Here is a 13,602-nt window from a genome sequence, read left to right on the forward strand (position 1 = left end):
TGGTATGATAGCTTCAGATTTGCTGACATTTTGTGGAGATATGTAAATCTTTACAAGCTTGGAGCTATTAATTCCTCTATGCAGGAACACAGTCCTTCAGAAGCTTTCTGAAAAGCCACAGGAGCTGTCTCTAACTTATTCCCAAGATGGGAACCTTGCAGAGAGATTGCTCTTAACGGACTGGAGCAGATAGAGCTATTTGGTTGCACCATAGGCATAAGGGCTGGCAGGGGGTAGCTGTACAGTTAAAAGGAATTGAAATAAGGGATGAAGTGAGCAGGATATAGTCGTAGTACTTAATTCCAGTAAACCCAAATTAGATACCCATATAGCCAGAGGAGTGATAAAAAAAGGAAGATAGTTGTACAAGGTGATTCAAAGCATCTGAACAAGTGCTGTACCCCAAACAGACTCACTTTCATTTGCATAATCAGCAAGAAAGTAACAAGCGCTCAGTGGAAGAATTGTCCAGTTATTTTATAGATGTGATGCTACATATTTTTTCATTTAAAAAGATACACTGAAACACCTGCTTTGTATTAAATAGACAAGGATTGAAGCATTTGATTTGATTTCTACGTCCCACCTTTCCTGTTTTCAGGATTGGGGTTAATAAAAGAGACAGTGAACCAGACATGCAGTTTCTGAATGGCACTATTTAGTGCCTTGTAGTACCTTGCATGTGTTGCTTTAGTGCTGTATTTTGTTGGTCAGACTTTTGTTTTGTCTGTCCTTTAGAATTTTAAGTCTTTAAAGTTTGGTTTTTTTTAAATTTAAGTCTTCCTCATTTGCTCAAACCATGGGGCATGGTGTTCTTACTGTAACACTAATGAGCCTTTAAACTGTAGTGCTTCTGTAAAGGGTTGAAATATGAAGCTGAATAAAATCAAGTAGGCCAAAGACTGTCTAATTCAAAGCTACCTCAATGGGTTCCTGTTCTCTGAGCATAACTGTTTTGAAAGTGATCATTGGTGCTGTAAACAGTTTTCCAAAGAGTTTGTGGGAGGAGCAGAAGTCCTAATTAAGCTATTAAGACTTTTGCTGGGAGATTAAGAAATAGGTGGATATTTTCTATCTGAGTAACATGACAGATGGAGGTGGTTAGATGGTAAACATGAAATGTTTTTCTTCAAAGCATCTCGGCTGCAGCAAACCTTAGTGAATCCAGGATAAGGTTCTGGTAATGCCTGGCTTACAGTGCTAATGGACTACTTTAGGTGTCACCAGTTTTCTGGATGCTGCTTCTGGAGGAGTGTTAGCACAGGGGCTGTTGCAGGACTACAAGAACCTGGGGGGTTTGGTATGTGAACTGAAAGAAGTTCTGAAGGAATCATCCTTAGGAACAATGCTTGATGACCAGCTGTATATGCTTGAGATATCATAAAGGAGAGATGAGAAGGAAATAATGGGGCTGTTAATCCACAGAATATTGCTAGCTACACGAACCTGGAGAGAAAGGGATAGTAAAATGCAAAGGAAAAATAAAATAAAATATGGTCCCACTTCTCTGAGTTACAGGAATCTTGGGTTGTTATGCTCAGTACAGAATGCTGAGATGCGTTATTTTCAAGTAGTTTGGGTCCTATTGTCCTGGTTTAGGGCAAATTTGGGAGGAAAGTAATTGATAGAAGCATCATAAAGTTACCCTATGACACCTATTAAAATAACTTCTTTTGTTAGTCCTGTCAGTTTTGTGTCAAGTAAAAACTGGTGTGATGTGAGATGTCCTAAGTTAAAAAAAAATCACATCAATAAGTGGCTATTCTAGGCTAAAATCATCCCAGGTGTAACTCTTCTTGACCTTGAGAAAAAATGGTTACAGCTAATTAACCTTTGTCTTATTACACACATTTATGAAATCTATTTTTACTGACATACTTTCTAAAGAACTATTTCAGTCAGTACAAGTTTGCATGAACTTCCTTCTTTGTGCTTTGTGAAGGACATTGAAATCAGATTTCATCACTTCCAAGAGACCTCTTTTACCATTCTTGCCATACAAGCTGGATAAGTGACAATAGTGAAGGAGTACAAGCTAAGGACTATATGACTTTAGTCTATTATATATCATGACTGTAGTGAATCAGTCTAAAATATGTTCACTTGTTTGGTGTTTGGTACAGTCATGCAGTATTAGTGCTGTCCTAGAAGCAGGAGGGAGGAAATGCTGGAGAAGGGACAGTTTGCAAAAGCAGGATGAAGATTAATATGGCAGACAACACTGGTTGTTCGCTGAAGGATTTATTGGGCTGCATGTAGTGAGAAGGGGAAAAACCAAATGGCAAGAGAAATTAAAGAGAATAGATCAGTAAAGGGGAATAGGAGGTAATGTGGAAAATATGTCAAAGAGTCAGGACCCTGCTTTTCTCAAAGCTTCACACTTTTCTGTCTGTGAGTTTTCTATATGGAAGACTGGATCCAGTAGGCCTTACCTTAACAACACTGTCATGCATCCTAAATCCCTGCTTATGCAAAGTTTCTAGCTCCTGGTTTGAATCCTATTTAATAAAAAAAATATGGTTGTGAAAAAATCCAGTTTGAATTAGTCTCTGGGGCTACTTCTCAAGTGATTTCAAATGTAAATATATCTTTCACAGAAATGACTGTGAGTTGAAAGTCTGAAGCTGTCTTTATGTTAAGTTTGAAAAGTACAAAAGCCCAGGTTTTAGTGGCTGAAAACAGAATGGGCTTTCTGGGGAGTAAATGAAAGTTCCTGAGACTTTGATTCTGCTTTTAAAAATCTCTTTAATCAGAAAGGCAATGACTTACTTATGCCAAGAATTACAACTATGTCTAGTGCTGAGTGCTCTGACTTTTTGATGTCTCCCTAGGGAAGAGGCAGAATTATTGAAGTGCTGAGAAATCACCTCAGTGAAATTTGTCTTAAGTTCAGGATCTGAAAATTGTGTCTTGTTTCTGAAAACATTACCCCCACAAGCTGCTCAAATGATCCAGAATTTTCTTATGTCTCTGCTTTATGATAGGATGTTAAATATCTGTACGTTGCAGAGTACTTCCTGCTCTTAAATGTTGACAATGACAGCTGTAAAAACACGGAGTTATGCTCTGGAAAATAACATTATTATTTAAAAAGTCAGAGTGAAAAGACAACATTCTATAGCAACCTGATGACATTGGGCTTTGTAGTAGGAAAATGTGTCTATGTGTGTTTTTTAGTTCTCACAATGATTGTGATACATTGGCCACTGTGCCTTCCTCGAAACAATAGTGATTTCTTTCCACAACTAAACACTTTCCATGAAAGCTTTTAATCAAACAAAACATGTTGAACAACTTCAAATATTAGCCATTCATACTACCAAATAGCTTTGGCTAATGTATTAGAATAAGCTACCATCATTGCTTTGGAAGGGGCTAACTGAATCCTGACTTGTGGGAGGTGTGTTTAATGTTGGACAAGTCAATAGAAAGGAGACATCTATAAAACCAGGCTGCAAAAATATCCTTCAGGTGCACATCTCTAAACAGTCCCTTCCATAGACAATTATTTCCAGTGAAGGAATTTGGGGTCTACCTGCATCATCTTGTGCTGCTCTACAGACAACATGACCAGCCACTTCATATGCATTGTATATGGGCATTTTATGACGCCTTGTAGATCGTGAAAAGGGAGGAGCTCCAGAAAGAGGAATGCTCACCCTCCAGCTCTATATTGTGTGTGGGGTCTATATACTGAGATAACAGAAAGCCTTGTTCTATGGCAGTAGTGTAGTAAGTCAAATCCAAACTCTGATAAAGTGTCTTCAAATGGTATTTTCTTAGACTATTTATATTATGATGGCTTATCCATAACCTGAGTTTTCTCTGTCAATACCCATATTGCAACTGCTCAATCAAAGCAGCTGTTGCATTCCAAATCTTCTTTTGAGTGTCAGGCAACTTTCCTGTCAAGGCCAGCCTACTCTTTGGTGGAAATGCCAATAATTGACGGTTGGTTAGCACCTAGAGGTGACTGTGCATTACCAAATATCTCTCCTAACTAAACAATCACATCAGAAAAGGTGCTGATTTGTATGAATGATTTCCTGGTCATCTGTCTTTGAATGCCACATGCTGCCATACATTTTATGTTCCATATGCTTTTGTCTGCAGTGGTTGATATATAATTGGTGATAGATATTTTGAATGTCTTCAGTTGAGGTTTAAGAGGGAAATAAGATGTAAGTAGCAATACAAAGTTCAGTTATCAGTTCAGATGTACAGAGGGGAAGGTAACAGATAGTTGGAACAGTGTTAATGTCTGAAGATATTGTAGTTATTAATAAGAGGAGGAGAAATAACCTGACTTTCCCTGGTACTATTTTTTTCTTCTCCATGACTAGCACGTTTTCCTTTAGTCTTTAGGGGTTGAACTCACATACACTTGCAGAATTATTAGTATGTGCAGCCATTCACTTGCCCTTTTACCTGTCATCCAATGAGCTTGCCTTGTTGGCATATCGTGAGCTTTTTTCTCACCTTTTATTTTCATTTCTAGCTGAACTTACTTGTAATATATCTCAAATTTGTACTAGACCCAGAATTGGCAGTTGGCATAAAACTTGAGGGAATTCAGAGCAGCTACTATTAATAAATTGGAAAATGTTCATAAAAATGGTGATTGGGATGTCACATGGACTTGTATGCTTTATTGCACTTTCTAGCAGGCATCCAGACTAGCAGTAACTCTTACTGCTGGCCTCAGCTAAACTACTCTCTTCTCCACTGACAGCAGAGGGACTCTGTTCTATTGGACTTCTAAAACGTCAATGTGAACTTCATTTTTCCATATTTGAATCAAAACAGGAATATAATTTCTAGTTTGTATTTAATAACTTAAATTTGATGTTCTGTGACACTTAATTTAGATTTAAACGTTTTGTTATGGTGATGTGCCTGTTGTTGGATTGCATGCAAGTTAGGCCCTTCAACTACAGGAGTCTGAGAGAAGTTATGTCAAGTGTTCTTAAGGGTAGGGAATCTATGATATACTTTAGGAACAAGAAAATCTGGCCCTCTCTAGGGCTGGCTAGCACCATGAATTAAGCTTGGACATGAACCACAGAATCATTTGGAAAAGACCTCCAAGATAATAGAGTCCAACCTTTGATTGATCACCACCTGTCACGTGGCACTATGGGCCACATCCAGTTGTTTCTTGAACATCTCCAGGGACTGTGACCTTACCACTTCCCTAGGCAGCCCATTCTAGTATGGGCAACAACCCTTTTAGTGAAGAAATTCCTTCTGATGTCCAGCCTGAACCTTCCCTGGAACTGTTGGAGGTTACAGCCTCTTATCTGGTGACTTGTTACCAGGGGAAAGAGGCTGACCTTCACCTGGCTACAACTTGCTTTCAGTCAACTGTAAAGAGTCATGAGGTCTCTCTGGAGTCTCCTTTTCTCTAGGCTAAACAACCCCAGCTCCCTGAAGTGCTCCTCACAGGGCTTGTGTTCCAGACCCTTCCCCAGCCTTGTAGCCCTTCTCTGGACATGCTCCAGCACCTCAGTGTCTTTTTTGAAATGAGACAAGGCAAAACTGGACGCAGGACTCAAGGTGTGAAGTAGGATCTGGATCTTAGGACATGCAGTAGTTTGCACTAGAAGGGATTTTGGGAAGAGAGTTTTTGTAGTCTATGCTTTGCCTATGACTCTGTATAAGCTTGATATCAACCAGATTTTCAGTGGTGAACTGGAAGCTTAAATTTATCTTTAGAAAACCAAGCTTAAAACCCCAGAAATATGATAAAATTACTCTATTTGTGACATGTATATTGTTAGTGCCTTTCTGGTTTGGAATTTGGGATCTTGAGAGACATAGCTTAGGTGTGTGGACAATTTAAAAGGTAGGTGTTTTTTGAGAATTTTTAGATAGTTATTGACAAAGCTGAGGACAGAGCTGATCTATGCCTTTTGCATGGTTCAAGTTCCCTCACCCTAGTAGAAGCTGTGACAGAATGAAGTCTCTAGATAAATTTTGAGACATAGTCGGCTGAATGTGCTTTGTTGTTGATTTTAGTTCTCTGCAAATCCAGCAGCAGGAAATTCTGAGATCTAAAATATTTTTTTGTTTGTTTTATGGATTTGAGATTTGGTTCGAAAAATTAAAAAAAATAGAGTAATTAAGATTCCCCTCTGTGATGCTTTGAAAAACTAAACCCCGCTGAGCTGAAGTTCAGAGTAACAGAACAATAGAGAATTACTTTGAAAGTACTAGTGAGAAGCATAACAGATGATTACAGCACAAGGAAAAACTGGGAGGTTATTACAGTGCTTTTTCTATGACGCCAGGATGCAAATCCCATTAGGGGAGTTCTATTGTTATAAGATTTGCTGTATGGAAGCCTTTGATAGCATCGTGCCATATATCTGGTTACCACGATGTTTCCCAGAGGACTGTTGAAAGAAGGAGCTTTGGAAAATACTGTCAGGAGAGTGCTTTGGAGCACCCCAAGCAGAAAGAGAAGCATAAGACAATAGGCAAAAAAGATTATTCATGGCTCATTTTGTTAGTGATTCAAGAAGAGCAATTGTCCTGGGAATGAACTTGAGGAGCAGAGGTGAACGCATGAGGTTAGCATAAGTAAGGCCTGTGTCAGAAAAGAGCAGGTTTTTAATCCCATGGAAGAAACTCTTGGATTTTCACTGCCTCAAGCTACACAGCGAAAAAAGTATATAAAAACATTGTATCTCTGGGAGTTACTACAGGGCAAAAGTATTATTTTCGCAGCTAGAGCTTAGCATGAATCCATTACTAGGTCGAAGTGTTAAGGTCTTGCAAAATATGGATGTTATCTAGGGGTGTCAGGGTCTTCTCACTGGCTCTGATGGCCTTTGGATCAAACCATTGTGTTATAGTCTTCCTTTTTCTCTTACTCCAGGCTTGCCTTAGGGCAGACAAACCTTTTTTTTTTAAACAATAAAGAAATAAAAAAAAAAAAAAGAAAAAAAAAAAAGTCCCAAGAAGTCCACAGTGGTACAAGTGGCTCACCTTGATCCAGTGGTGATTTCAAATGGTGGCTGCTTTTTAAAAGTGGGTTTTTTATTTTTAATTTGCCTGGATCTTGTTGTATTTCCAGATTTCAAATTTTAAAAGTTTTTATTGCTTTATTACCATGATTGCAATTATGACTAACTCAGCCAGTGAACAGTTTAACTCTTCTGTAATATGCAAGTATTTATTAGCTACTTGACTGATGGAGTGTGCATCCTTCGCTGTGTTCAGTGCCTGAAGGGACAGCAGTAGTTTGAGAATATGCATGCTGGACTGCTGATTTTTCTCATTTGAATGGTATACATGCTGTCTTGCTCACCCATATTATCAAGTATTAAAATTGAACTTTAAATTCATATAGTCATAAAATAGATATCTTTTCTGCTCTACTCATTGTCTCTTCTCTTTTGTAAAGTAGGCTGTTTTGTTAAATTTCAGCATTATAGAAATGTGTTGCTAAAATAGTCTGTGCATTTACATTTAGGAAAGAGGATAGTAGGATTATTTTATTTAATGTGTAATTGGTTACATGTTAGCCAAAAATGTAGCACATAGCCACAATACTTGTTCCACTTCTATTATAATTTTTTCTTGCAAGTTAACCATTCTTCATCTGATACTCTGAAAAGACAACGGCAATGTATATCAGCCTGTCTTTGGTTTCATCTAGAGTGAATCACGTTGGAACAGAAGCAAAACATTGTCATAGGTTTTTCATTGAGGAAAATTCCACTGACCTCAGAAATAATGGGGACAAACTGTAATTTTTAGGGATGTTTTATTATCATCTTCCATTGTTGGAAGCTTTATGACTAACACAGCCTGATGTATAAGCTCTTGATATCAATATTCCGTCAGTTACTTTGAATTAATTTGGTTCAGACCTCCATAAAATCCCTTCTTTAAAGTGGGCCTCCCTCTATTTTCACTGAAATAAAGCTTAACGTTAACTTGGATGTCCTGGATAAGGTGTAACCACAAGAATCAATATTGGTTCAATGTCAGCTGCATTAGCACTGAAGTAATTTGTTACTTTGGAGTATGAGTGTCATTCTGTTGGATTTTCTTTTGAAAAACCCCAGCTCCTTCAAACTCTTGCTTCTTATGTTCAGAGCCCAAGGTGTGGCTCATTGGGAATTCTGTTTCTGGCAGCGTAAGTCATTAAGCAGGTAACGATGTTTTTCCTTGTCTGAACATGCACTTGTCTTTCAAGCTTCTTGATGTTACCCACAACAAACCCTTAGCTTTAGGCCCATAGCTTCCAGATGCCCATAGTTGTCTATAGTATTATCTTGGTGTTGGTGAGGTGTAATAAGCTATGACTAATTGATTATCAGGTTAAACTGGATAGTAACAGAATGGCACACTTGAAATGTGTTTCTTTTGAGAGGGAAAAAAGAAAGAGGGGCTGATTTGATACTGCAAGTCTTTGAAGAGGCCCCAAACATTTTGAAGTGCAAGAATTGGAAAGGCTCAGAATGCATTTAGACTGACCTATCTGGCAACATAAGTGTCCTAAGAAAGAACACAAATTTCTAACATGCTGTCGCAATGACTTAAAATTAACTTGGGGATAAGCTAATTCTGTACATTGCTAATGAACTTCGGATTTTTACAAAGAATTATGAGTAAGTTATTTAGCCCCTGAAAATACGTGCTTCAACAAAACAATAAGCTCGTGTTTTAGTACAGGATTAAGGTGGGTTCATTAGATTTTGAAGTCCTTTGAGGTACAAGGCAAAAGCGGTGTAAGTGCAGTGTCTGGCCCAAATCATACTAGAAGTAAAACACTTCAATTATCTCTTGGTTTTGGAGCCCTAAATTGCTACCTTAAGTGGACTCTGGCTTCCTAACCTTCCCTTTTACCCATCCAGGACTGGGAGGGAAACTCAGCACTGAGCAGCTGAGACATTCAGTCATGTGGCACATCTTAACAGCTTGGCCTGTGTTTCATCTTGATTGAAACCACTGAAAACACTGAAAGTTTGAACAGTCCACTTACTGTCTTGACAGCTAATCCAAGATAAAGGGAATGAGAATTATACCTTCTGTTCCTAGGAGGATAAATATTAAGTCCCTTATTCCTTACACAGAGCATGATATGAATAAACCTTTACAAAGCAGCAGTGTAGTAGAGTTTCTCATTCTTTAAAAACTTCCAAACCTGAAGAATTTTAGCAGACAGAAGAATTTTCTAAATAAACCTGTGTCACAAAAGTAGTGTAGAAATTATTTCTCTCGAATTTTTACAGTTATTTTCTTTCTCTCCCAGTTTTAAGTAAATGTGAAAAATCATGTTCTCTGTGGTGGATGCTGCATTTGAAAGCACCTCTGTGGTCATTCAGACTTAAATATTTTCATTGCTAGAAAGATGTGCAGTAATTACAGATCTGGAACATGATTGCTGCTGAGGTTTCTAGAGAAAGTGATTAATATCAGGAAAATGTGCTCAAGAAGTCACAACATTTGGTCATTGTCAAATGAATTGCCCTTAGTATGGCATAGATCATGTGTCAACTCTGTTTAACTGAGCTGTGTAATCATTTTGAGAAATATATGCAAGGCTGTCTTAAGGTATCAAAAGGTGTATTTACATTGCAGGAAAGGCTTTAGACCATCAGAAGAAGCTTCTGTTGGCAGTGGTAGTCTTACAAAGAACTTTGAGCAGGTTGAACCCTCTGAATATCTCACAGAACTGTCTGTTTTGTTTCACTTCCGTGCTTATTCAGAGATTCAGAAACTGTACTTTTTGATTTGTTTTCCAAAATTAAATAACTTTTATAGAAATTATAGTGGGAACAGAAAGTGAGAAATGACATGGACAGAAGGAGAAGGTTGAGCAACATGTCCAAGTACAAAGAGAATTACTATGTAATCCATCATTTTTAGGGGGAAAAAAAGGTCAGAACAAGTGGGATTGTAGCCAACTTTAATTCCTGAGAATATTAACATATTAAGGAAGTAGACTGGTTCTTCAAATCTGTCCATACATTGTTCTTGGTGGTATTATAATCATAACTGATCTTGTCAACTGTTTGGCAAAAGTCAGTTTCCCTTTTTTTTAATTATTTTTTTGAATCTGTCTTTCCCTTTGCTTCCTGAAGGAGCTGAGTGTAGGAGGCATAGTAAATGTCCACTTAATCTCACAGGGACAAGGTTTAAAGTTGCTTAAGTAGTAGTGCACTGGGACCTCCAGTTATATCCCTCTTAACTTGGGATATTCAGCTGAAGTTTATTAGTTTCCTAGTATTTTCTTCAGGCAATGGACAGGGATCTGAGTTGTCTTCTGGATTGCCATGGAAATTTAGCTATATCTGCTAGATCGTATAATTGAGGAGGTGTGGAGGCCTGAATAGGAGCCCAGATGTCAGGTTATTTTCTTTTTCCTTTGCCAGTGTAGTGCAAAAAAAGAGGCAAGTAAATTCTGTGGGAGTCTATAGTTAGTCTGCTCTATTTAATCTCAGTGTTGTCTTCTACTCTCAAGTCTTTCCCATTAGCCATGTCAAGCTTTCTTTCTCTATTTAGCGACAGGAGAGGGACAGTAAGGGTAAGGCCCTGGAGACTGCAAAGCTATCATCTAATTCTGAACATGCTGTGGTTTTGGTTTTCCTTGACCACCTCTTTTTCTGTAGGCCTATGCACCTTTGTCAGAGAGCAGCATTCTCATTAGGACTTTGTAAAACCCAGATACATATTAACAAGGCATCCAGAGCTGACCTTTTGTCTGGAAGGGAGATTGCTAATGCTCTTAGCAGTGTTTTGTGAAGTCTGCTTTCCTTGGTGAATTTAGGATCTGTTTAGTGTTTAAGATTACTTCTAAATCATGCATTTAATTTTTATTGCTTTTTCTTTAGCTCTATAGATTTGAGTGAGCGTTAATGCATCACTCATATTTCATTAGTGACTATAGTGCTTCACATCCTTTATATTCACCTTCTAGAAATGCTTTGGCAGCAGAGCTGACTATGCCAAAATGCATAAGAAAGGGTAGAAATAATAAATGCACTATCAATTTGGCTGACACAGTTCAACATTTTAAGTTTTGTTTGTGACCTACTGTTCATCTCTGGCAATTTGAATATACATATGCAGTGTCCTTTTTTAAAATGGGTGGGACAATAGGGAGGCTCTAGTGTTATTAGCATAATAAATCTTTACTAAAACAGCAAAGATCTTTTATATTGCAAGGGCATGCTGCTGCTGTTCTCTTCTAGATATTAAATTTAGAGATGTGAAAAATTTGTTGAAGTCTGCTGCAAGTCTTAGCAGGGTTGTGGGGGGAGATTTTTTTTGTGGGGGCTTTGAGGTTTTTTGTTCAGCTTTTTTTTGTGTGTGAGGCCTTTTTTCTTTTCTGAGTGTGCTATCTTATCCTAGTGGGACTGCTTATAATAGCATGAATAACTGCCCACTGAACCTTTTTCCTTGCTGGTGCAGTAGCATCCAACTGTGTAGGCCACTCCTTTATGAAGGTAGTGCAGGATGCTGTAGTTGATTATCCATATTACTGGCCATAAAAGGTTGGGAAAAAGGATCTTGGAGACACTTCAGGGCAATAAATTTACATTTTTTATGTTGTATTTGCAGTAAAAAAGTATCCAGGTCCTTCCCAGGTGCAGAAGAATGGCACAATCATTGCTCCAAACTGAATGCAATGCTAAAAAGAAATTATTAAAGATTTTATTCCAAATGGTTTAGGCTGTTCAAAGCCTATTAATAGTCTTCTAGTTTGTTTGTAATCCTTTTCCTAGCATTGTATTATAAAAGAAGAATATAACTGTTTCCCATTAATTAGTATAGTGATCTGAAGGGGCCTAATGATGTATTTTCCTTCGTTCATAGACACAGTTGTTGAACCTGGAAATTAGGAACTTGTGTGAGTGGTGGTTTTTCTTACTGAAAGGGCAAAACCACTGTAGACATTCAGATGCGTGGTAAAAGTCATTCTTAGACCGTGGTAGATACTGATTATCAGTGGATTTGATAATTTCATGCTGAAGTCTTAGGATCAGAGAATGGTAATAAATAATGCTCTCATTAGAGTCAAAACCCCTCTGATACAGACTGAAGAAGTATGAGCTTTGGTTTAGGAAACCCCTCCATGTGAAAAGATCAAAAGTCATTTGAGTATGCTCCCTTGGGAGTTCAGTGATTTATTTGTCTACAATCAGTTAGGAGCTATTGGTCTTGCCCCAAGGAATCTAGAAAAAGTGGAATGTGGAAGTGGGACATAGATTTGTATGAGGGCACTGAGTCCTGACTTCTCTGTGGAAGAACTCCTCTCTCAACATGGAGGAGTGATTTTTTAGCTGCATGTTTCTTTAGGTCGCTTCAGAGATTTTCCTAAGTCTAGAGGTGTTTCTGGTTCTCATGTGATACCTCATTTTCTGTTTGGGATTCATCACCAGAATCAGAATTGTTTCAAATCATGCTGCAAGTACTTACCCTGCATGTAGTATGTCTGAAATGCCAAATGTTTCCAGACACAGAGAAGCAGTGGAAAGGAGCATCTGGCACCACATTCAAGTTTGAAACATACATGTTCTGAGCAGCCAGTGCTGTGATGACATGTTACTGGGGTATCTTCCTGTTCACTCACCGTTTGAGATATAATGCTAAAATAAACCAATTGCCACAGTGTCCACTAGGGACTGAAAACCAACCATTCATTTACTTGTATTAAAGCAATATTTGTTCAGGATGTTGTTTCTGTCTATTGGTAATGCTGTAGCACAGACTTATTTTGTTTAGAAAAGGCATTCTGAATCCATGCTAGAAGCAGCTGAGGGAGAAGCTGAATGTGAAGTTTGACACACTGTATTTGCATGGCAAATATATGACATTTGAGCATTCCAGGAAAAATGCTCAAGTATAAGTAAACATAAGGAATACTTTTTCAAAGTAGCCTGGAGAAGTTATGCCATTTAAAATTGGCAAGTTACATTGCCTTCAATTCTTTGGAAAATCCTACTCAAATCATATAGAAAATACATGTTTATCTAATTGAGGTCCCCAGACTTTCTTTTTTTGATTTACAAATGAAAGTTGGGAAAAGATCCTGTCATGCTAAGTTGTGAGTATCCATATATCATGAGTCTTCTTTCTGTGCATGGTGGTTGTTGAGATCTGTTCAAGTGGTGATGATTATCAAAGTTTATGGTTTCAAGACTTATGTAGAGTGTTTGAGTGTGATAAGGAAAGAGGCCAAAAGCCTTCATCAGTTGTGAAGGTTGTGTATAGCTATGTAGTAGTCTTCTTTTTTGTATGAGTTATTTATGTTTAGAAGATAGCAGTGGATAAATCTTCTTTGAGCCTTTGTTGGCAAAAGACTGCAAGTCTTGTAACTATTGGTTAACTTTTCTATGACTTCATTAAATTTTGGCTTGGTGCCTATCTCCGTAAAGTATAGTGGGCTGTGGATGATGAGCTGGCATTCCATTCTGGGTGTCAGCTTGTGTAGGAGCATGAATCACTAATTTGCATGATGGTAGAATCTCAGGTTTGCACAAAAATTCTCATCCAGACAAACCCCAAACAGCAACACCTTCCCAAGTAATAATTCCCTTGGATAAGAATTCTTTGGAGGAATGCAGTAAAATGAATCCTGAATGT

The 13,602-nt window shown here is 38.0% G+C and overlaps 1 protein-coding gene across 2 annotated transcripts in view; it reads left to right on the forward strand.

The window, feature by feature from the left end:
- The window catches only part of TPK1 (thiamin pyrophosphokinase 1), a 302,429-nt gene that overhangs the window by 58,117 nt on the left and 230,710 nt on the right, over positions 1-13,602 (forward strand). The window lies entirely within an intron of this gene.

This window comes from Camarhynchus parvulus, chromosome 2 (assembly GCF_901933205.1).
Source record: "Camarhynchus parvulus chromosome 2, STF_HiC, whole genome shotgun sequence".
In the NCBI taxonomy this organism is placed as follows: Eukaryota; Metazoa; Chordata; class Aves; order Passeriformes; family Thraupidae; genus Camarhynchus; species Camarhynchus parvulus.